This window comes from Sapajus apella, unplaced genomic scaffold (genome assembly GCF_009761245.1).
Source record: "Sapajus apella isolate SASKATOON/1434 unplaced genomic scaffold, GSC_monkey_1.0 scaffold26, whole genome shotgun sequence".
NCBI lineage: Eukaryota > Metazoa > Chordata > Mammalia > Primates > Cebidae > Sapajus > Sapajus apella.
Genome location: NW_022436966.1, coordinates 10,879,474 through 10,903,525, shown reverse-complemented (window position 1 = coordinate 10,903,525; position 24,052 = coordinate 10,879,474). Strand labels below are relative to the sequence as shown.

Sequence of the window (24,052 nt, the reverse complement as noted above, 5' to 3'; positions counted from 1 at the left end):
GGCTCAAGCCATCCTCCCACCTCATCCCCACAAATAGCTGAGACTACAGGCACATAGTACCATACCTGGCTAATTTTTTAAAATTTAGAGATGGAGTTTCACCATGTTGCCCACCTTGGCCTCCCAAAGCGTTGGGATTACAGGTAGGAGCCACTGCACCCAGTCTTTAAAATCTTTCTTTTTTTCTCCCCATGCTTTGATCCGTGAGTATATTTAGAAGCAAAATTGGTGATTTAGGCAGACTGTTTACTATGAGCAAGTTATATCATTCTAACCTCACTTTCTTCTTTGCTAGAATTAGCAGATTAGCGATCCCTGCCACATTAGTCATAGTGCCTATCATACCCAGTGTTTCTTTCTAGGTGAAAATGCCTCACCCACAGCCCTCTGTTCATAGAATTAGAGTTGGGCTATTTCCTGCACAGTGGTGGCCAATCAGATTAGCTCTCTCTGTGATTTGGAATAGGACAGTGTAGGAGGGACTGGTCAGTCAGTAACAAAAGCAACAAAATAAGAAAATAAGATCCTAAAACAGAAGCAGATACTTAAGGGAGGTACCATGTAGGCAGTAAAACAGAGATGCAGAGTAGATTTTGTCCAGAACTGCCTTGGCTCCTGCAAGCTATTTAATTTTAGGTATAGTATGTATGATCTTATGAAGAAAAGCCCATTTCTTGAGGTGACCTGAATGAACCTCTCTTCCTTGCAATCAGAAGGGACTAATCTCTCCAGGAAATAAAAAAAAAAATGTGTATCTGGGCTGCAGCAAAGTATTTTATTAAGACATGCAATATCTTATGACAATATTGAAAAAATTTCACTAAATGTGAATATATTTAATAAATCAGTTAATTAGAAACTTGTTACATGAACATACCCAAAGGATACTAATTAATGAATTGCTTTAGCCTGTAGGGAGGGTTTTATTGTTGTTGTTTTAAATATAAGGTTCTTGCCTTGACTCTGTTCTTTTCAACACTGTTATCACCTTTGTTGAAAACAAGGTGCTTATCAAATTCACTAACAAAAAGCATATTATTTAACAGAAGCTTACAAGCTGGAACAATGGCTACTTCTAACAAGAATACATTTAAAACACAATTTTGATTACAAAAATAATATATTCTTATTGCCAAATATTGATAACGTTATCGAGAAAATTCTTTTTCTGTCATACTCAGATATCCTCAAATTATATATCTTCTATAATACAATATTTAATATGAATAGATTAAAGACCAGCTCTTAGGTTCAGAATACCAATTAGATAACCCCTGGGTGGGAGAGCTTTGAGGCTGCCAGCATCAGTGTGCTTTGGCTGCTGAAAAACTACTGGGATTTGGGGCAACATTGATAAAGGTTAAGTTCCAGAACCAGAGAGACTATAGTCCTACACTACTGTCAAAGGGATCAGGCTTCATAGTATGTTTGATTTAGATATGCTTGAGATTATTTATTTTATTGGTTAATATTTGAACAATTGTTGAGCAGAGAGTCTTGTAATAAAAATACTCCCTCATCCTCAAAATATGGCAGAGACAAATTTTCATAGTGAAAGAAGGCAGATAAAAAGTACAGCTTCAGCTGTTCATTTTTTATGTAGACTGCTAAATTTGCTTGAGGTTGTCTGATACAAATATCACAGGCACTAAAGTTAGACATTTCTTGGGAAACCTTTGCGCTTCTTAAAACCACACCTCCATTTCCAAGGAACATAGTCCAAGTTTAGCTAGAATTTGCTTGACATAAAGTAGAGCTTGCTGACAAAAAAATTCAATGTTAGAAGCATTCTTTTTAAAATCAAGAAGACAAGACTATCTACTACTGCTCCTCTCTTTTATTCAGCACAAAACCAGGCAAGAAAAGAAAAAGAAATAAAAGGTATAAAGATTGGAAATGAAGATATAAAAACTCATTATCCATAATTGAATTTCATGTGCTTTTAAATTCTTACTCTCTTCCTAGGCGGTTTCATTAGCTGTGTGTATCACACTTATTCCACATGTTGTAAGGAAATAACTAAAACAGATTTGTAGGAAAATAATTGTGATGGTGATGGTATAAAAACATGGCACATGAAGAAAAGATTTGGGAATATTTCACTTGAGGTAAAAAGACTCATAGGAGGGAAAAAAAGAATCAAATTAGTTTGTCTTCAGCTATTTAAAAGAAGAATTGTTATTCCAAACAGGGATTATCTAAACCCTCCCACACATCCCACATCCTAACCCACCAACCCCAAGGCTCTGGGAACCAGGGTCAACAGACAGGCAAGAGAAAAAGGATATAAGCTCTGGCAGAACTTTAAGAGTCAGAGTAATTCCAAACTGTGATAGGGATGCCTTAAGAGGTGGCCAGTTCTTTGTCACTGGTGGTTTTCAACTAAAGGCTGAGTAACCATGTGGTGGGAATGCTGTAGAATTCTTTAAGCCTTTAGGAACTAAAAAGCTCATAGTTCTTTGTTTTGAGACAGAAGCTTGCTCTGTCACCCAGGCTGGAGAGCAGTGGTATGATCATGGCTCATTGCAGCCTTGACCTTCTGGGCTTAAGCAATCCTCCTTCCTTACCCTTGAGTAACTAGGATTACAGGCATGAGCCTCCAGGCCTGGCTTTTTTTTTTTTTTTTTTTTTTTTAAGGTTTTCGTTGGTTGGTTTGTTTGTTTTTGTGTGTGTGTATGTGTAGAGACAGATGTTGCTGTGTTGCCCAGGCTGGTCTCAAACTCCTGGCCTCAAGTAATCCTCCCACATCATCCTCCCAAAACATTAGGATTTCAGATGTAAGCCACCATGCCCAGCCAAGAGCTCATATTTCTGAACCATGCACTGACTCATTAATCATGGCAACCCAATGAGGGACATTATTTCATCCATTTATCAAACGAAACAGAATGTTTGACAAAAAGAGTTGTCTGATACAACATAGGGGGTAAGTATGAAAACCTGAGTTCAAGCCCATGTAGTCTGTTTCCAGAGCTTTGACTCTTAACAGAATTTAGTGCACTAAATTGTCTGGAAAAGAGTGGCTGGTTTCAGTAATCTTCAAGCTTTCTTTAAACCCTGAGACTGTATAATTGTATGGGGGGAAAAGTCATGCCTAAAGGGGTTTGCATTAAAGATAAATTTTGTTGGCAGTGTTGTCAGTTTTTGTTTTAGTATCTAAGCTTTAAGTTATGAATAAAATAAAAGTTACTGAAAATTCAATTAATCTAAATTTAAAAAACTACTGGCTATTCACACGTCTACCAAGGCACAAATAAGTTGGTAGACAATGGCTGGGATCCCAGTAGATGCTCTTGGGGCTCTGGCAATAAGACTAAGTCCATAAATACCGGATGTAGTATGTCTTACAAAACCAAATATCAGCAGTTTTGAAGCATCGTGGTATTGGGTTTTTCTTCTAAAGCCAGCAGTTGATGTTAGGCTACTTTTATATCATCTCTAAACAAAATTGTTTTATTTGGCATTTTTGAATGTTGTATCACTGAGTTATAGATTACATCGTACCATCATAGTCACAGAATGTTTAAAATTTGTAGTGAGGTACATTCCTCTATATATATATATGCAGTTCCTTCAAGTATAAAAACTAGATCAATATAGAAGTAATGTGTGTGCAAGAGATAAGTACAGAGATTGGCCATTTGCCATTGTTATTAGGAAGAAAGGCATGCACACTGAGAGTTTTAACAAATTACAAATGCCAGGAAGAAAATAACATGGCTGTGTTTGAAAAGATCATGCTATTTACTTGACAGGCTCTGCCAGGGCAAAGTTACAGCTGTGGCCCTGCTTTGCAGATCATTTAAACAGGCTTTTCTTTATGTCACTGGCACTTTGGTCGCATCCACAGAGCTTTGCCATCAGTAAATAATAATTATTATGTGTGAGAAGACAGCCGACAAGCAGCTCCAGTGTCAACACCGCTATAAATGAATCAACAGAAACACACATTAGTTTCAATGGGTTTTGTGTAGTTTTATGAACACTATCAGCCTTGTTAGAAGAAAAGTAAAAGAAAAATCTATAGACTATAAGATTGAAAAATTATAGTGATGTATATTACACACATATATATTTGTGTGTGTGTGTATTCTAAAAAAGACTGTCTCTTAATATATTCTATTTCAATACTCTTTTTAATCTTTCTGTATTCCTTATATTTGAACATTTCTCATATTAACATACCTCATGTCATATTGTCTTTATATTCATCTACCTGGGGAAACATGGGATGGTGAAAAGAGTTGTACAGCCTGGTTTTAAACATCACTACTTCCTAGCTGAGTTACTTGAATTCAGACTCATTTTCTCAATCAAGAGTAATACCTACTGAGCAGATGGAATGAAATTATGAACACAAAGATGTTCCTTAAACTGTGAAGTATCACACCAAAGTCGGGTCCAAAGGTCCATTTCTTCTAGTTTTGTCTTTGATGGAAACTCAAAAGATCTATAAACCATCTTTCGAGTAACTAATGATGGAAATAAACATGGATATGAATCATGGTAGGGCACAGTGCAAACATTTTTCTGAATCCTTTGCTATTTATCCTTATGTTAGTTATCATGGTGAACTACAAGGCTACTGATTACTTTTATTAAAGTAAAAGTTCCTGCAGTTGTTACTGTAGCTATTTATCTAGTGTTATAAGAAATACTATAACAGAAACAAATTGTAGTCAGTGAAGAGAAGAAAGGAACAACCTGTGTAGGTGTGGTTGGCATTTAATAAACATTATTTAGTTAACACATGCAAATGTACCCAACATTCCCATCTTATGCTAATCTTTTGCAATTTAAGGGAATGAGAAATGGCTTGGCAATTGTTTTGAAGTTTCATTTCTCAGAGCTTATTTGACATTTTGGCCCTATACGAGTAGGTGGGGCTGCAAATCCCAAATTGAATTTCTGAAGCATTCTACTGCCTGAGCATTCCGGAAAGTCACACGAGGCATTAGTAGGAGGCTCCTATGGAAAAAAAGACCTCTTGACTTTTTTCAAGATGTGACTAGAATTTAAAATTTCTTTGTTTATAGCAAGTTAGTTGGGTTTTCCTTGCTTTGTTTTGTACTTAAAGGAAACACTGATCCTTTAAAAGCTCTGGGGAAGGACAAACTTTTTTATTTAATGGTCTGCCACTGAGGTGGGAGACTGGTTCAGGCTGAATGGTACAGTGCTATTTAGTGCATAGGTGTCTGTCAGGATTTTTCGAGTCTGAGAACTCCAAGGCGAGAGATGTCATCCTGAGTGTCAGACAGTGATCCCTGCAAGATGCCAGGGAGGCCAACAATGTATAACGTATAGGGATGGAGGGGGGCAAAAGAGGAGGCTGGAGGAAGACTGGCTTCTTTTCTAGTCATGAGTGGATTGTTCACTTTGTGTGACTCTTCTGTGATTACTAAAATGCTTCTTTAACTCAGCAAAAAGCCTATGATTTTTAGGGAAAAGAAGTGTTCCAATTTTAAACACATAGACTAGTATGAGGAAAGCATTAGTGCTGTTTAGTTTGTATGTCTTTGTGTGTATTATACGGGTTTGGATTACAATAATTCCTCCCTTTTATATAATGTTTTGCAGTTGTTAAAGCATTTTATACTCTAAATTCTTACCATAAACACTGATAAGAGGGTACAGATGGCTCTTCACTCACAATGGCTTCAATTTAGACCTCTGCTTTTATGACCTTTATTATTGTAAATATGACCCTCCCAGTTTTGGCTAAATCTCACCATGATACCTGCCTATGACTCTCACTATAGATGATAGGAAAAATAAAGCTGCTATTATGTTGATTGGCTCTAGGATGGCTCTAGGAATAAAGTGGAAAAACTTTTGATTTTATGAATGCAGCTGTAGATGAAGCAAACCTATATGTACTTGAATTAGGCAACACTCTTGCAAAACCATTGTCTGTCTATATGTGCCTGAAAAAGAGCTGCCCTAAGACATCAAAGGAGGAAATTTTTATTGCAAGCAAAAGCATTTTAGAGCACTTCTGGAAGATAGTTGGAAAAACATTAGCTGTTCAGGGAAGAAGCCACAAGAACCAACAGAGTGGCATCAAATAATTTGCCCACAAAGTCTGCTAAAGATGAAGGGTATTGTGAGCTATGAGTATTCAGTAATAATAAAATTGGGTGCAGAGATGGGAAGAGGATGAGGAATAGTGGCAGAAGGAGAAGAGAACACAGCAATGTGGAAAACTTTAACATTCAAAGAAATGTCTACCCACTGGATTTGTGCATAGAAATTTTAGGCAGATGGCCCTAATTTTGATCACAGTTTGAAAGTCCTTAGAGCACTGAAGCATTTACTTGCTCCAGGGAGATTTATCAGAAAAATAAAATATCTTTAGTTGGAATTTCTTTGGATTTGTGTTTTTAAAAGCATTAGCCAGTTAGTTGATAAAGAAGAATCTTCCACAGGATCATTTACAACATTGACTTTTTCTTTTTAAACTTAGAAAATCATTGTAAAAGCACATCTTTGTTTTTACATGATTGATTTTGGTATTTTATCGTGTAAAATGGGTTTCCAGGAATACTACCTTTACTTATAAACTTAGAGATAATAAAGGTTTAACTTACAGAAGCTTAGCTTGTGACCAACACCTAGGAATAAAGCTTAAGTAGCCATCATATTAGCCCCAGTTTATAAATGAGAAACAGAGTGAAAAGTAAAATAATTTGCTAACTTCCCCTAAAAAGGCAGAAGAGGTCACGTAATGCCAGACTACCAAACTGATGATGTTCCCTTTTATCTCCCTACCTGAGAAACGTGTTTTTCAGACCACGAAGCAAATACCCATATAACATTTGAAGGACTCCAATTTTTATATCATGGCAACATCAAGTACATTCATTGATGGACATATTATATTTGTTATCAAGTATTATAAATGTTTAAATATCATTAAAGTCTAAGAGATAAAGACAATTTAGAGCAAGATAAGCATAAGTATACAGTTGAAGTGGGAAAATTTCCCTTTTCCCCCTTGCAGGGCGTGCGATGGGCGTGTGGCTTGCTTCTTCAGTGCCCCACTGCTCAAACCTCTAAGGGAGCATACAGACAGGCAGGGAGCCCCAAGATAGTGTCTAGGGTGAATGCTTACAGCTCCTGATGCCCCAGTAGGTGTATGTTACAGGGTGCTCTTTTAGTTTAGCCATCCGTAGGCCACTTGTGTTAGCTCGGTTAGACCCCTGCCTTATAGCACGGGCAGAGGGCTTTCTGTATCCTGGGGTTCTTCCCTTGATATACCAGAAAAATTAGATCACACATAGGCTTGGAGAATGAGTACAAGGTTTTATTGAGTGGAAGTGGCTCTCAGCAGATGGTGGAGCCAGAAAGGAGACAGTTTTCCCCTGGAGTCAGGCTGCTCAGCAGCCTGGGTGCTCCTCTGACTGCCCCAGCCAAACTCCATGTAGTTCTGCCAGTAGGTGGTCGGTGGCCTGCCACATGCCAGTGCCTGTCGGTGCATTCCTCTCTATGTCCAGCTGCCCCTTCGTTCCTCCACTGATGCACTCCTCTCAACGTCCGCAGCTGTGTCTGCCTGCTAGAGTCTCAGGGGTTTATATAGACACAGGATGGGGGCATGGCAGCCAGGGTGGTCTTGGGAAATGCAACATTTGGGTGGGAAAACAAAAATGCCTGTCCTCACCTCAGTCCATGGGCACAGGCCCAGGGTGGAGCCATAGCCAGGGATCATGCCTTCCTCCCTTCTGCATCATTTAAAGGGACCACACTTCCCTTTCCAGCACTTCCTTTCATGTATCACAGTTATGCTTTGGAATTAACTACCTAAACATCTTGAAAATAAGTAGCCACTTTATTGTTTCAATGGAAGACAAGTCCCTTCTTCAGACTCAATCTAATCTACCTGGAATCCATCCTTTCCTGCCTTTTACAGGAAATCATTATTGTTCCTCACTCCCCCCTATCTTCAACCTCTTTCTCTGTCTACTGCTGTTTATGAGCCTAAATGGTCAGAACAGGCTCAAGCCTCTCCCACTTTCTCTCTCTCTCTCTCTCTCTCACACACACACACACACACACACCCTATCATTCAAACAGCGCTCCTCTGACTGCCCCAGCCAAACTTCATCTCTTTTTCTTTTACCTCTTAAAACCAAGCTTCCTAAAATAGTTTCTCATAGTCTCTCACCCTCTTTATACACTTTTGCCCCGAACACTCCACTCACTGTAACCTAGTTTTTGCTACTTCATTCTTAGAGTCTTTTTCTCCAAGCCATAAACTACCTTTATTTGCTATACCTGATGGCTACATCTTTACACTTTCTTTTACTTCTCAGTAAAAGTTGACACTATCAATCATTCCCTTCCTTCCTTTCTTTCTCTCTCTCACTTCTTTTTGAGACGGGGTCTCACTCTGTCACCCAGGCTGGAATGCAGTGGTACAATGTCAACCTCTACCTCCCAGGCTCAAGTGATCCTCCCACCTCAGCCTCAGCCTCCAAGTAGCTGGGACTACAGGTGTGTGCCAGCATGCCTGGCTAATTTTTGTATTTTCAGTAGAGACAGGGTCTCACTATGTTGCCTAGGCTGGTCTTGAACTCCTGGACTCAAGCAATCCACCTGCCTTGGCCTCCCAAAGTGCTGGGATTACAAGCTTGAGCAACCATTCCCATCTTTTCTCTTTTTTTCTCCCTTTCTCCTTCTCACTTGCCCTCCTTCCCTTCCTTCTTTTTTCCCCTTCTTTCTCTCTTTTTAAGTATCTTTAACTGGCTGAATAACAATTTCTTTTTCTTTTTCTCTCCCTCCCTCACTTTCACCTGCCCCTACTTCCTCTCTCCCTTCCTTCTTTTCTTCTCCTTCTTTCTCTTTAATTTTAGGTATCATTTACTGGCTGAGTAATAATTTCTTTCTTTATCAGAAGAAAACCCTAAACACATATTTACAGGGATATTGTAAAGGGTCAATAACAGTAAAGTCACATTGCTTCCCACACATAAAGGGAATGTTGATTATCCTTGGATGTTCCCCCAGACTCTTCCTGTGGAAGTTCTTCACTCCCATCTGAGTTTCTTCACCTTCTAACAAATTTCCTGCCGAACTGGCTGCCACTCTCACTTCTCTTCCCCAGTCTTGGGAAAAGGACAGGGGTCGCCCAGATTTCAGGGAGAGCTTGCCTTCAACTCTGAGAAGAAGGAATGCATTGCCGTCAACTTTTAAGTCTGCTTGTTAAAAGAACTGTGAAACTAATCTAGACTTTTCCTTTGCATTGAAGTTTATGGCTGGGCTGAGACTGAAGAGGCCATAAATGATACTGAAAGATATTCAGGCATTGGATGCTTGCAGAGCACGTTGCAGGGCAGGGAAGGCCAGGTGGCAGCAGGGAGGAGATTTGAATGGGGGGCTCCTTGGACAAATTTGGGGCCAGAACCTGGAGCAAGGGACGTCTGGGGGCAAAAGAGAGGCTGCCAGCACAGGGCATGGGCAACTTACTGAGGTGATGTCTCTCCATGCCTCAGAAAATGGGGTGTCCCAGGTCAGGGAGTCACAAAGACAATCCCCAGTGTCCCAGAGCCAGGATGGGGCTGTAAAAAATAAAGGATTCTCATGGCCTCAAAGGCTGATGAAGTTGGGAGGAAGCCCAGCCGCCTCAGCTGCCCTGGGGTCTCTCCCCAAGACACCCACTCCCTGGGCTTAGATGTTGCTGCTGTTGCTGCCACCATCAGGTAGTCACATCCCTGGAGTCCACCACCAGGATCTGGCCTCCCTGCACTGGTGGGGGCTGTGGATGCTTGAGGGTCTCCTCAGCTGCAAGATCCAGGAACTGGCTCTGACTCTGGCTCCCCACCCTGGCTGCTGTCAGAATAGATTCACCCCCTCTTTCTTGAAACTTCCTCCTCCCTGGCCTTCCATGTTGCAAACTCTCTTTGTTCATTCTGGTCATTTCTGTCTCCTTGTCTCTTCTCCTGCCCATGCTAGAAATGTTGTTGTTCCTCAAGGTCCCTCATAGACCCGTTTCTCCTCTCACTGGAAAATTTCATTTACTTCTATGTTGTCAGCTCCCATTAGGAAGAAAACATAAGTTGATACTTCTACTCCAAATCTCATCTCCTGAAGGTCTAACTTGGATCTTTACTTTGAAGTCCTACAGACACTTACTTTAGTTTGGATTCCCCTACCCCCGAGTGAGACAGAGGAGGAAAAGCCAGTAAAGGGTACATTGCTGAGTGGATAATCACTGTGGGCATAGACTGCTCATCATCATCTATGTCACTCAAAATTGTTTCTCTGGAGGCTGGGAGGCTGGGGCTTGCCCACCAATTCCCAGCACCCATTGGTTCAGGACTGCCACCAGGAAATGGTAGCTGAGGCACATCTGAGCTATACCTTTCCCAGGCTGAGGGATTTCCAAAAAAGCAGAAGTGATAGTGTCAGAGGGCAGGGACATGTCCCCCACAGCTGCACGGACATCAGAGGTGAGCCAGCAGGGTAGAAAGCAGGGCACAATGCACGTTGCTGTACAAAATTCCAAAATGGAACCAGCTCCCCAGCATCTGGTTCTCTTTTTGTCACCCTCAGCGGGCACACCCCCTCAAAACCCTTCAGTGGCCCTCCTTTGCACTTAGAATGCCCAGCTTCTGACTATGGCCTTCTGTTAGATGCAGGAAGCAGATAAGGATTGGTGTGGGGGGAGCGGGGGTTCCTGGAGAATCTCCCAACCACCCTACAAGTGTTTACATCAGAGGCTTCTGTGCAGATGAGGGAACCTGCCCAGAGTCTCGTCTGCGGGTGCCTGCAACAGACGGGGGATGCACCGAGACTGGGCTGGAGCCACAGGAATTTCCTGCCTCCTGCAGCAGGGAGGAGCCTGCTCGCCTCCGCTCAGGTGTAGTGGCCTGGCATTCAGTCTGTGAGGTGGGAGCCTGTTTGTATGCCCCCTTCTTTCTTCACCGGGAGCTTTCTTTTAATAAATTTCACTCTCCTTGCCTTTCAATGTGGCCACATGCCTAATCTTTCCTGGTTGTGTTACAAGAACCTGGTTGTAGCTGAACTAAGAAGCAAATAATCCTCCTTCATTTCTGCCGCCTGCTCACCTCACCATCCTCATCTCTCGACATTCCCCACCCCACTGTCTCCATTCCAGCCTTGCTGATCTTTCCGTTCTGTGGGTACACTGCTCTCTCTCACATCTCGGTTTTTACACACATCGTCCCTTGTCCTGGAACATTCTCTCTCCAGCCCTCTTTTCCCTCCATTCTTATTTGCTGCTTGGTTTCAGATTAGCTGCTACTTCTTGATGATCATGTGTATGTGGATTAGGTGCCCCTCCTGTCTCTTCCTATACCATCTTATGCTTTCCTGTCAGAACACTTGCCTGATATTATAACAGCCTGTTCACTTGTCTGGAGCACCCTCTAGACTATGAGCCCTGTGAGGAAAAGATCCGTCTGCATCCTGTTCACCATTTCATGCCCAATGCTTACTATAGAGTCCTAGACATAGTTGGCCACTAGTAAATAAGTGAATCAATATGTCAAGTGTAAACAGAGCATTAATTCTAACTGTGTGGCAGAGCCTCCCAACATTTCTCAGAAAACTTAAGCACTCAGCTGCTTCTTGAAGAGTTGTAAAGGCCCCAAGGGGGCTTTTTCAGGAAACGATAAAGTTTGGTTGCCTACCACACACAGTATTCAGTAGAGCACGGCAAGATGAGACTGGGCTCTCACTTTATGGCCAGATTGCAAGGGTTCTTGAATGATTTTGGATTTTATGGAGTAGACAAATGTAGAACCACTGAGGAAGTTTAAGAAGAGAGTTCCTAGTCATCTGGGTTGTAGAAAGATAACTCGGCCGGCTGTGGTGGCTCATGCCTGTAATCCTGGCAGTTTAGGAGGCCAAGGCAGGCAGATCACTGGAGCTCAGGAGTTCAAGACCAGGCTGAGCAACATGGCAAAACCTTGTCTCTACAAAAAATAATAATAATAAATTAGCTGGGCAGGGTGGCCCGTGCCTGTAGTCCCAACTACTTGGTAGGCCGAGGTGGGAGGATCACTCGAGCTCAGGAGGGCGAGGCTGCAGTGACCTGAGATTGTGTCACTGCACTCCAGCCTAGGTGACAAAGTGAGACCATGTCTCAAAAAAAAAAAAAAAATAGAAGGCAACAGGTTAATGGCCATAGAAAAACAGAGGTAAGAAATTCAGTTAGGTCACAATTATAGTAGTTAGCAAGATCTGGAAAGCCGTGGCAGTGGAAATAAGGAAGAGGACTGGATCTGAGACCTTTTAAAGGTAGACTAGACAAGGACTCAGTGGCTGGTTGGATACAAAGGGTGAAAGGAGAAGCAGTAGATACTGACTTAGCATTTGGATGCTTGGAAAGATGGTGATGTCACTAACAGCTGGTGAATATAGTTCAGTTTTAGATAAAAGCGAGTTTAAAGCGCCTGGGTAATGAGTGACGTTCAGAATGAAACTGAAAATTTGAGTCTGCAGCTGAAGATTGGAGGTTGTGGTAGGCTGGATAATGGCCCCCAAACATATCCAGATTCTAATCCCTGGGACCTGTGGATGTTACCTCATATGGCAAAAGAAACTTTACAGATGTGATTAAGTTAGGGATTTTTTTTTTTTTTTTTTTTGAGATGGGAGTGCAGTGATGCAAACACAGCTCACTGCAGCCTCAACTTCCTGGGCTCAAGCAATCCTCCTGCCTCAGCCTCCTGAGGCATGCACCTCTACATCTGGCTAACTTTTAATTTTTTGTAGAGGTAGGGTCTCTTTGTAGAGTTAAGTCTCATACCCTGTCCAGGCTGGTCTCAAACCCCTGAGTTCAAGCAATCCTCCCACCTAGGCCTCCCAAAGCGCTGGCATTAGAGGGATGAGCTACCACACCTAGCCAAGTAAGGGATCTTGAGATAAGGAGATATCCTGGAGATCCAGGTAGACCTTAAATATAATCTCAGGTGTCCTCATAAAAGGGAGACAGAGGAATATTTGACTACAGAAGAGGGAGTAGTAGATGTAACAATGGAAACGAGGTTGACTTGATGTAAGGAAGAAATCACAATCCAAAGAATGCAATAATCTCCCAGAAGCTCCCAGGCAGAGAAGGGATTCTCTTCTAGAGCCTCCAGGAGAAACCAGCCCTGCTGATACATTGACTTTAGCCTGTTGGAACTGATTTCAGACTTCTGGGTTTCCACCTACATCTAATACTTGACCTCTGATTATTCCTTACTTCTGAGTATAAGCAGAAATCTGGAGAGGCTTTTGCCTTGATAGTATCTGCCGAATTCACATGAGTGAATAAGTGAATACAGTGGTCAAGGTGTACACAAAGTAAGTCTAATTGTAGACCCTTCCACCTCTGCTTAGAGATAGGTCTGTTCACAAAAGACTACACCATTTGTATAAGGATGAGCTACAAATTAACTTCCTGCCTTTCCCCCAAGCCCTAGAGAATGCCTGCCTTCAGACTTGATTCTAAATGGAGGGAGGAAAAAAACATCTCCCCTGAGAACTCATAACATAGTCAGAGCTCACATAGTCTTGCAGCTCAGATTCACACTGTAGAGTCCAAAATATTCAAGTCAAGAATTAAGTTCAAAGTAAACCTTAATTTGTAGTTTCCAGGCAACTGACAGAAACCAATGCAAATCTATTCTAGAAGTACCCATTTTCAACACAGGTCTCAATGACTTCTCATCAGTAAACTCTAAAGAAATATAAGCTCATAGCCAAAATCACAAAATGCAAAAGGAAATAATTGCTCTAGTCAGTTTTGTGTTGCTATAACAGAGTCCCTGAAACTGGGTAATTTAGAAAGAAAAGAGGTTTATTTGGCTCACAATTCTGTTGGCTGGAAAGTCCAGGTATGAACAGCTACATCTGGCAAGGGCCTCGGGCTGCTTCCACTATGGCTGACAGCAGAAGGAGGGGGATACCTGCAAAGAGATCCTGTGGCAAGAGAAGAAGCCAGACTTTAACAAACTGCTCTCTCTGAAAGAATTCATTCCCACAAAAGCAAATACTCACCCCAGCAGGAGGGCATTAACCTATTAATGAGGAATCCACCCCATAATCTATTAATGAGGACACAAACAACTCCTGCTAGGCCCCCACTCCCAACACTGCCACATTGGGAATCAAATTTCAACATGAGTATTGGCAGGGACAAACCAAACTATAGCAATAATGTAGCACGAACAAAGGCCAGCATAAGCAACAAGTAGCAGAATCAGACTGCAAAGCTTTAGCTATTGAAATTACTAAACACAGAATATACAATAAGCCTATTAAATATATTAAAAGGAAAAATGAAAATATACATAAAACATGACCAGAAGATTTGAAGAAGACCCAAAAGAACTACTAGAAGTTTAAGATATAATATTCGAAATTAAAAATACAATAGACAAGTTTAATGGCAGAATAACCACAACTGGAGAATAGATTCAGATAGATAGATCCAAGAAAATTTCCAGAATGTAGCCCTAAGAGATGGAAAATATGAACGAGAGGTTATAAAACATGAAGACAGTCTTGTGAAAAATTTAACAATTATTTAATAGGAGCTCCAGACAGACAGGAGAGAAAAAGAGGGGTAAAAGTAATAACTGAAGAAATAATAGCTGAGGATTTTTTAGAAATGGCAAACCACAGATTTTAAAAGCCCAACAATCCCAATAAGGATAAATAAAAGGAAATTCACACTTGGACATAATATAGTTGAACTACAGAATACCGTAAACAAATAAGTTTGAGAGAGATAAGAGAAAGACAGATAAGCATACTTTCAACAAGACAACAATTAGACTTAATAATTACAGAAGTCAGAAAAAGTTTAAAATCTTCAATGTGTTGAAAGAAAATTAGTGTCAACCAGAATTTGTATATTATCTTTCAAAAACAATGACAAAATCAGACACCTTCAAACAAACAAAAACGAGAGTTTGCCATCAATAAGCCCTCACTAAAGGAAGTTCTAAGGTCTGCTCTTTAGGATGCTTTTTAGGCAGCAAGAAAGGGAACAAGGAAGGTCAGTGATGAATAAAAGAATGAGGAGCAAGGAGAGTGCTGAATATGTGCTTAATTGTAAATAAGTATTGGCTACAAAGATCAATAATAATCTCTTTAAAAAAATAATAACTTTAGGGGCTAAAAAAACAAGATAGAAATGGAACACACAGCTGTCAATAGCATATAACTGAGAGGGGAGGATCGGAGTTAAAGTGTTTATTGTGTGGTAGGATGGTAAAGATATTAAGTTCCCAAGTTAAAATTTCTAGCATAACTACCAAATATGTAGAACTTTTTAACTATTAAGGGAAAAAGTGGAAAGAGAAAAATAATGCAAAAGTAGATGAGAATAGAGAAAAAAACAAAATATTGAAGGTTCAAGAGACATAAAAAGCATAATGTAAGATGGCAAAAATACATACAAATGTATCAATAATTAAGTAAAATAGACTAAATACTCAACTTATAAGCAAAGACTGACAGGTAGTATATATTGTGTTTGAAAGAATGCAGGTATATTATCTTAAGTCACATTTAAAACACAAGGATTCAAAAAAATTGAGAATAAGACCATGAAAAAAATTATATCATGCAGATACTAACGAAGAGGAAGTTGGTGTTGCTATACTAGTATCAGACAAAATAACCCTTAAGGCAAAAACCTTCACAAAAGATAAAGAGAATGTTTCATAAAGAGTATCGTAAATAAAAAAGGTTGTGTCTTCCAGGAAGATGTAAGAATTCTAAACTCTTAAGTACCTAGATCAAGTTGACCAAATCAGTAAGGAAGAAGATTAGAGTCACACAGTGAACAAACTGGTGCTGATTAAGTGCAGTATATAGAACACTGCATGTAACAGCTACACAATATAGATTATTTTCAACCAACATGGAGTATTTTTGAAAATTGACCACAATGCTAGGTTAGAATACAAATCTCAACAATTAAAAACTGAAATCATATAGACCACAGTTTCTGAACATAATGCAATTAAGTTAGAAATCAATAACAAAAGGATAACTAGAAAAGTCCATATTTGAGAAATTAAGATATCTTCTTCTAAATAATGTGAGCTAAAGAAGAAATTATGAGGGAAATTAGAAAATACAGTGTGTGACCACAAACATACTATAAACAAAAACATATTAAAGTAGATAAAGTAAGGTCTAGTGAAAAATTATTGCCTTAAATGCTTGTATTAGAAAAGAGGAAAGGCTAACAATAGGTAAAAAGTTAGAAAAACAATAATGACATAAAAAGAAATGAGTAGAAATAATAAAGATAGTAGAAATTAATAATATAGAAAATAAAAACAGGATTCATAAGGCCAAAAATTCTTTGGAAAGCCTTTTATAGGTAAATATTAGAACAAAAGAGAAGTTATAATTAGAGTTGATGCAGACATTAAGTGGTTAATTAGGAGGAAAATGTACGTCAGGGCTATAAATTGGAGAACTTAGGAAAATGGGTAAGTTTGTAGAAAAAATAGAATTTACTAAAACTTCCTCAAGAGGAAATAAAAATTAACATTCCAAAAAACATTAAAGAAAAGGAATTGGTTTCAAATTGTCCCACAAAGTAAATATCAAAACCAGATAGTTATTTTACTTTAAAATTTTTTTAATTATAGAAATTTAAATAATGCACAAAAGTAGAGAAAATTGTAAAATGAACTACGTACCCACCATTCAGCTTCAATGATTGTCAGCACTTGCCTTTCCTTTTTATTCAATCTCCACCCTCATTTTAAAAAAACTTTTTGCTTTGAAATAATTTTGATCTTATAGAAAAGTTCAATAAATAGTACTAAGCATTCACACATATCATTCATCCAGTTTCCCCTATTGTTAACACTTTACATAGCCATAGTACAATTAATCGAAACTAAGAAATCAACTTTAGTACAATAGCATTAACTGATCTTTAGGCTGTATTAGAGTTTCCCCCCATGAATGTCCTTTTACTTGTTCAGGATCCAAGCAGAAAGCTTCCTGTCTCTTTATTCTCTTTCAATCTTGACAATTCCTCAAGACCAGATCATTCTACTGGTGAGTTAAAACAAATATTCAGGGGACAAATAATTACAATTTTTCACAAACTACTCCAAAGATAAAAAAGAGAGAATGCTCCCTTAGCTCATTTTATGAAGTTAGCATAGCTTTGATACTTGAGGCCAACTCATTTATGAAGATACAAAAAATCTAAATGAAATATTAGCAAACCAAATGCTGAAATGTATGGAAAAGTTAATAAATCATAACCAGGGTAGATTTATTCCGGGAACACAGAGTTGGATTACGTTGGTAAACCACCTAATGAAATAAATCTATTAAAAGAGAAAAATCATATAATCATCTCAATAGATATAAAAATGATAAAATTCAGCCTTGATAACAATTCTTAAGCTTAGAAGGAAATTTTCTAACTTACTGAAAAGTATCTACTTCAACATTCAGCAAACATTATACTTAATGGTGAAACATTGAAAATATTCCCTGTAAGATACGTAAAAAGACAGGGTGTCTACTATTACTACTTCTATTCAACATTGTATTAGAGAACCTAGCTAGCTCAATAATGGAAGAATAAAAGAAATTAAAGTATATGCATGGAGAGAAAGGTACAAAACTTTCATTATTCACAGATGGCATATGACCACCTATAGAAAAAACCCCAGAAATATACAAATTATGAAAATTAATGAGAATTTTTTGGTCAGATTGCTCATTACAAAATCAAGATATAAAAATCCATTGCACTTTTTATCCACTAGCAACAACTTGGTTTGAAAATATAAAACTGAAAACTATATCATTTAAACAGCATCAACAATATCAAGTACCCAGAATAAATCTAGCAAAGTAAGTACCAAATGGAAAACACTGTAAAATTTTATTAAAAGACATTAAAGAAGGCTTAAATGAAGAGATAAATGATTTTCATGGATTGTAAGGCAATATCATATAGATTTCGATTCTCTTCTAATTGATCTATGGATTCAATGAAGAAGCAAGAATACATACATTTTATTTATATGATGTTAACAAAAAAAACCAATGTCTTATTTTATTTTTTTTATGAGACAAGGACTCACTATGTTGCCCAGGCTGGTCTCGAACTCCTGGGTTCAGGTGATTCTCCTGCCTCAGCCTCCCAATAGCTGGAATTATAGGCATGCCCCATGATGCCCAGCAATGTCTTTTTTTAAAGAAAAGAACACAAATATATGTGGTAAAAAAAAAATAAGGAACATTTTGATTTCCTTTTCTTTGTCTCAGAGATAAATCCATTAATCTCTGAGTATGAAGGGCTAGGGGTGGGATCTGCAAGGGGCTTACAGAGAACTTAGAATTGTTTATTTTTTTAAACTAGGTAGTTCTTGCTGTACCACACTTGACATTTGGGGCCTCTGCTCTGGGCCCCAGGCTTTGGAGTGCCTTGCTTGGAATGTTCTAACTCTCTCTCCAGTGCAGGAGATCAGCTAGGGAGTGCAGTGCAGTCCTGCACCTGAGCTAAAACCTTATCTTACATGGGTCCCAGTCCTCAAAAGTACTTTTCTCAAAAGTTTGTGAGTGCTCCAGTGACTAGGACCATTGTGGACTGGGAGTGCTATCTGGGCAAGGTACCCAATACCCAAACTGGGACTCAGGATCCCAGGTTTCCGTTTCTCCCCAGGGTACATTTCTCCTTTGGGGCATTCTCTGACCCTCCACCACCACACCTCTTCACCACCATAAGGTTGACCAGATGCCTAGAGGAGCTCTGACACTCTCCCCCATGAGATGGTTCCTGAGTTCTGGAGGGTGGCCTGGTGAGCAGATTACTCCCACTGGCCAGTGAGATATTTCTTTTGCAGGATTACTGAGCCACCAGAAAGGTGAAGACACGCTGATTTGGAGTGATTTTCATTCGTGCTGGACTAAAGACAAGGTCAGGCCTTTGGGGTACCCATATCCATGAGTGTTCCCACTACAGTGTCACTTCCAGTGCACAGGACCCGAGGGCAGCAGGGATGGCAGTGGGTATTGTGTACCCTGTGCACACTCCACCCCTCACCACTGGCATGCAGGATGATCTGCAGGCTCCAGGCCACCCTGGGGGTGGCCTTGCCTGTCTACTTGAGGGATTTAGAGGCCGTTGCCCCTCAATGCCAATGGGCCTTTCCTATCAATGACATCATGGTCTCTCAGGTCTATCTTAAGCCTTTCCGGTCAAGGATCTGACTTTTTTGTGCAAACGGGACCGATTTTCTGGCTCTGCCCCGGGCCCCCTAACTTATCCTTCCTGCTGGTGGTGGGGTTTGGAAGGCAGAGGTGTGGCCAAGATGGAAAGAGATCACATTGTAGGAATGCAGGAATCATGGAAAATGAGAGATTAAGTTGGAAGACGTTTTCTAAGTTTTTGCCGTACAGTTCCTATCAGTAAATTTAACATGATCAGAAAACAAATTACAGTTCACATTTTCTTGCATAAGCTGGGTAAGAATCTCATTTGTGGTCATCATCAATGACACCCTTTGAGTGATTGGCAGCCCTGCGGCATGATGTGTGGTAGAGTCATGAGTAATGATATCACCAGTATTAAATAAACTATAATCAGGGAACTTCAGAGGTAAGAAGATCTATATTGTTTAAATACAAGCAGGTTTAAAGAGCCATGACATTGTGAGAATTAAGAGCAGAGCAACTCTTCTTTATTGATGTGAAAGATAGGAAATTAGCCAGGAACAGTTCTTCAATAAAGAACTTGAAGAAATGGTTTCTGAATCTGAGTAAGAGGAGTTGGTGCCTGGATTCTAGGAAGAATCTTTGTCTGTGCTGATTAAACAATAAACAAATAATATCTTTTCTATTAGTTATTTTAAATCTTCATGGATAAATCACCATTCCTTACATTGGCCTGTAGTCCTGGCTACTCGGGAGACTGAGGCAGGAGAATCACTTGAACCCGGGAGGCGGAGGTTGTGGTGAGCTGAGATTGCGCCACTGCGCTCCAGCCTGGGTGACAGAGTCTTACTCTGTCAAAAAAAAATTAAAGTGAAGTAAAAGAAAATAAATGCATAGAATATAAACTATATAGCATTAAAACATACCCTGCTATATATACATACAGTATGTCGCTTTTATCTCTTTATGCATATAACTGTATAAAGAAATATCAACAGTTTGACTTTTTGCCTGAAGCTCTTAAATACTCACAAAATGGTCAATTTGACCTTAAAATTAGCTGAAGAGCCCAGGAGACTCCACTGCTGTCTAGAATCCAGAATCTAGATTTGCACCTAGAGGGCCCCACCTATTAACCAAGCTGTGTGCTCCCATGCCTCCAGACATAATTAACTGCAACTTGCAAATTAAGTCAACAGATAAGCCTGAATACTGAAATTTAGCTAGAAAAAGAGCAGCAAAGACAAATGAAGCTGGAATTCATTAGACAAGCAACAGGAAGATTTTAAAACTGCTTCCAGTTCAAGTTGGAATTAAGGTGGCTGTTAAGTTCCATGACTTTCCCAAACTAGTCATGTTTCGCTGTTCTCTGAAAAAAGAATCTATCATAAGCACATTCATTCGAGAAAAATAGCATGTTTAAGTTTTCATATGTATTCCCAAGTTACTTAATTTTGTTACGTTGTTCAAGGGCAGAGTATATGTTGGTTAGGATGTATTCATGGCTGATGCATCTGTAAAATATTTTTCATGAGGGCTGCCAGCTTCTAAACATCTTCACTCTTGATGGTATTTTACAGAGAGGAGATATGTGCTCTTCCAAGGAGATTAAAGTTCAAGAGCTTTTTCAAGAAATCTTTTTTTTTTTTTCTAAAGCAAAATCTCCTTTGACATTGACAATATGAAATGGAATATTCATTTTCCTCATGATGGAATATTATGAGGCTCTACTGTACATTCATAGAATCATTGAGAACTATAAAAAATATCATAAATTATTATTTTAGATTTGATGGAGCTAAGCTTCTCTATCACTGCTGCAGTGCCATCATTCTTAATCTACACCAGTCACAAGCCCATGACATAGTTGCTGAAATACTGTCGCATGTTGTACAAGAAGTTGTTTCCAACATGCACTTTGTATTCCAGGATGGAGGGCCACTCTCTGAGGGTGACCCCAGCAATCATTGCAGGTAATTACTACTGTCATCTCAGAACAACCAATGTGCTTCTGGGTACCAGCAAAAATCACACCAAACCCGGAGGCATCCACTGCCTTCAATAGAAAGTTTGAGGATAAGTGGCAAACCAGTAGTGCTTCCTTAGATCAGATATAAAGTCAAATGCCACTCTGAGCCAGTTATTTGTACAGTATTACACGTGGAAGCTGTAAGGGTGAGGTTCCAGATGCTTGAATCTGATATTTTCATATAACTCCCACATTTAGGGTAGCTGATAATCACAATCTCAAACTTCTTGGAAGCTTCTACAGCTTTAGCTGACCAAGCTCCAGTCACTACATAGTTGGCACACCTTCCTGCTTTTAGGCACTTTGGGTTTAAGGGGACAGCAATGAACTGCCAGACCCGCCTTCTTGCACAAAAATGACCTTGTACAGTAGTCATCCGCAGTGGCTAACAATTCCCACATCAGATTCTCTGTGGTGTTAATAATTTTAGTGAAATCAGATGACCTGTGGCTCATTTCAAGAACACAAATGCCAATTCTTTCGTGGTCTAATAATTATTTTTCTATCTCTAACAACAGTGAGCTCAGCACCTTGGGGGGCCCAGGGCCAAAGGTGACCACCTACCTCCATGGTGTGATGGAGGGTGGGGAATCAGCCAGCGGGGACGGATTGTGTGGGCAGTGTGCATTCCTCCACCCACAGTGGCAAGAGCCTGTTGACCAGTGTCCATGCTCTATTAATGTGACTTATGTTTTTTAACTCTTTGGAAATTATAATTTGACATCATACTACTACTAATGAATTGTTTCTAACATGCTTATCTGGTCATATTATTTCTCTGCTGAAATCCCTTAATGGCTGCCTGTAGCCTTAATAACTGATGCTCATACGCCTTAGTTTGACAGTTGCATTTCCTTCATGCCTCCTTTTCTAGCCAAATCTCTTCCCATCCCCTCACAAGCACTATATTTCAACCACACAGCACTAATGCGTTTTTCTTTTTGTACTAGCTGCTTTCTTTATCTAGACCTCCTCTTCCCATTCCATCCCCACTTCCCTTTTCCCCACTTTCCTCCTTTCTATCTTACTTATCCTTCAAGATTCAGCCCAGGTGTCATCTCCCCTGGAAGCCTCCCCCAATCACCCTTGCAGGATTAAGGTGTTTCTTTCCTCTGCTCTCCTTGTGCTTATACACATCATATTCTCTCCAATTCTTCAATTACTTGCCTGTTTCTGAGACTAAACACTAGATTATAAGTTCTTGAGCTAGGAACTGAATTGACCATCTCTGAAGTATTTATACCCTGAATTTTCTAACTATTACAAAAATGAACTATTTGCCTTATCTGCCTGTGTAATTAATCAATTTATATAGTAAAATTATGTTAAGTGTATTGACTGCTAGCATTGTGCTAAATATAAGCAGAGTTAGATGTAGCCTCTTCCCAATGGCCCTAGCTCCTAAATTTAACCATTATTAGATAGGCTCTTTTTCTTGATGCATTCTTAATGTTATAGTCAATGAAAAATAAAATTTTTAATTATGCTGTTGTTTAATAGAGGTTGTTCCACACTTCCCCATCAGATAGTTGTTAATATTCTCAGAAGTTTATCCATACCTTAAACTTGGCCTACAGTGAAACAGTATTTTTGAACATAAAGTGTTTCCATTTTTCCAAAGAAATATAAAGGAAATGATCACTTGCTGGACTTAAGCCAAGTTGTCCCCTGGTAGATTCAGTGTTCATGGCCCTCTGACAATAGCATGTGCCGCAGCCTCACCCAGTGTATTGTGTGGGCCCTTGACTGTACCTTTCTCTCAACTACTTTCAACTGTGGGTCATCCACAGTTGGAGACATTTCACTGTGTGATTTCCTATTGGCAAATGTCTTCCTTGTGCATTTTGTAATGCTGTTCTGTTTGGAGAAAGTTTGTTCCCTTTGGCAGAAAACACTATTCATGAGAAAAATTTCCTAATGAAAAGAATCCTAGACTTCGATGCCAAGTATCAGCAGCGTAAGGAAAAGCACAGCTGCATGAGGGTTAGAACTTTATACATGTAATTGACTTCAGGCTCCAACCAAAGACAGCATCAGGATAAATCCTCTTATGCTTAACTTGCTCTGAACCATCTCCCAGATGTCCAGATTCGTGGTAAAACATGTTCCATCTGTGCCTGAAGTATCTTGATGCTCTAAATCTTTGTAAGAGTATTTTATTCTCTCATCCATATTAGAAAAACATCATCAGGAAAGCAAACATAGTTACCTGATGGTCTTATGTTAGACTTTTTGTTTATTAGGTAAGCACCTCTTCCTATTAGTGGACTCATCTCAGAAGATTTCAAAAACAAAAGTCTCAAGTGATATGGATATTTCTGCCTGGTTCTAGTGGAATTAGCCGGATTGATGATTTTCACACTAATCTCTGAGTGTTCCAATGAGTTCCTTGGAAGTCTCTCAGGATCAAGGGGGGCGGTGAGTGGAAGGGGCTTCCCACTCCAGTTTCAATATGAGGTGCTCTATTTTTATCCATTTTATATAAATTGATCTCTAACATGGATTTCATTTGAAAAAAGCATCCCCCTGTTAAAAGGCAAGTTTAAAAAGAGAACAGAACTAGAATATTTTTTAAAAAATTCAGTAGTTAGCTTATACTGCATACAAATAAAGTAGGCATGAGATACTGATAATCACTGTTAGTTCAAAGCAGTAACACATTTAAAAATTCATTTATTCTACAAATATCTATTGAGTTATGATTGCTGCTAGATATGTTCGATTTGAGATTCTACACAGTACGATGAGATAGTATTTTTCACAAGGGACATGGCACTTTGCAGATGTCTACCACTCTGTAAACTATGTAGCTGGAAGGGAACCTGGGAATTATCCAGTCTACATTCTTCCTTTCATAATTAAAGAAGC

The 24,052-nt window shown here is 39.5% G+C and overlaps 1 long non-coding RNA gene across 1 annotated transcript in view; it reads left to right on the top strand.

Moving 5' to 3' along the window:
* LOC116560561 overlaps window positions 1-23,703 on the top strand; it is a 77,116-nt gene extending 53,413 nt beyond the window's left edge. The window contains exon 4 of the long non-coding RNA XR_004273021.1: window positions 23,517-23,703. This is a non-coding gene — a long non-coding RNA (uncharacterized LOC116560561). The remainder of the gene's footprint in view (window positions 1-23,516) is intronic.
* The last annotated feature ends 349 nt before the right edge of the window (window positions 23,704-24,052 follow it).